Here is a 1,829-nt window from a genome sequence, read left to right as displayed (position 1 = left end):
CCCATAATTAACAAAGACGGGAAGTGGCTTTGTTGATTTCTATAACTATAAGTTAGGCCATGGAGGAATAAATTATTCCTCCATGGTTAGGCCTACAGGTTTCAGCCCGCAGTCTTGGAATATCATAGAGTGACCAAACCGAGGCTTGGATTAAAATATTGAGCGGGAGTCCATTTGGCCTGCAAAATCTGACGTCACCTCGGGGGTCGTGAATTACACCACAGATTAAACGTAACGATCAGCTATGACCTCGTATCATTTTACGTGGCCTCATCGTGGTTATGGAGATTCGCAGTTAAATCAGACGTATACACATAAACCTGTCCTTTCCTTGCGACTGAATGAAAACAGGGGACCAGGGGTGACTAGGCATACAACAAGTTTTCGTAAAATGGATGTAGGCCTACCAGTTTATGATTTCGGTGTAATAATATTGTGTTTATTTTACGAATACTGACTTAAACGAACTGGTACATAAAAGGGGATTTCCATTTTTTTTTGTTACGGTCTCATGATAACCAAACTGAGGCTGTGAGCTGGATGAGTACCATGGATTTCTTGTTGTCATTTGGTAATTGTCAAAGACCATTTTCGCACTTGCTGTATCTCAACATATTATGCATAGAACAACCAACCTGTGAACATTTGAGCTCAATTGGTCGTCGTAGTTGCGAGATAATAATAAAAACGCCCTTGTCACACGAAGTTGTGTGCTTTCAGATGCTTGATTTCGAGACCTAAAATTCTAAATCTGAGGTCTCGAAATCAATTTGTGGTAAATCACTTCTTTCTCGAAAAGGACTCCACTTCGGAGGGAGCTGTTTCTCACAATGTTTTATATTATATAACTGACATGCAGATCCTTGTCATTTGATTGATGGAACTTACTTCACGTGACATTCACTATTACTCCCATCCGCACCGGCGATCAAAAAGACCTATTCGCCCAACCTCTCACCATTACTCGTTACCAAGTAAAGTTTTATGCTAATAATTATTTTGAGCAATTACCAAGTGTCCACTGCCTTTATACATACCTGATAATTGTAACAAGAGATCCACGTGCTTGGTTTGTCTATCGGCCCTACTCATCATTGTCACGAAGTCTGCTAGATTGCCGATCATTTTCATTTATGAGTGAACAATTAATTTCTATACAGTCAATAATTGACGAGTCTACCTAGTCCAATGCCAAGCAAAGGCATAGTGAATGATTGGTGTCTACATACTCACCTTGCAGTTTCATTGAAATTGCATAATATGCGGAAGCAGTAACATTATTTATACAGCTGATGTAGGGAATTTGGCCATGGTTTTCATGTTGGCCTATAATCCACTATTTTTTAACGGCCGAGTGTGTGTAGTATCACAAATAATAAGAGCCGCAAACATGGATTCAGCCAACTGCAGTGAATAGCCTACTGAAGACCACTTTTGGCAGATATACGATATTACGATACGAGCCCCAAGAAAAATAGTTTAATGTGAACACTCAATATAATGCCGTGTCTTCCAAGTACCCCCTGGCCATATACACTCTTAAAAACACTTCTTTCTTCTAAATCCTCAAAATGGAGGAACATTTCTTTTCCCATCCTTTAATTATTTTGTTTCCTCCCTTCCTTCAACACGAGAGAAAGTTACTGATTTCCGACGCCCCCCCCCCCCCACCCCTTCACCACAACACGCCTGGACAAGTCGTCGTGGTCTACTGTTCCCGACAACAGAGGGCCTCCTTCCGTGCCAACTATTTACTAAGCAGACATTGAAAGAAGATCATGTGCCGGGGAACACAAATTTGTTAGTTATAAATTAAATTGAGGAAAACT

This window comes from Asterias rubens, chromosome 21 (assembly GCF_902459465.1).
Source record: "Asterias rubens chromosome 21, eAstRub1.3, whole genome shotgun sequence".
NCBI lineage: Eukaryota > Metazoa > Echinodermata > Asteroidea > Forcipulatida > Asteriidae > Asterias > Asterias rubens.
The sequence above is the reverse complement of the archived record's forward strand: the minus strand, read 5'-3'. Positions refer to the sequence as shown.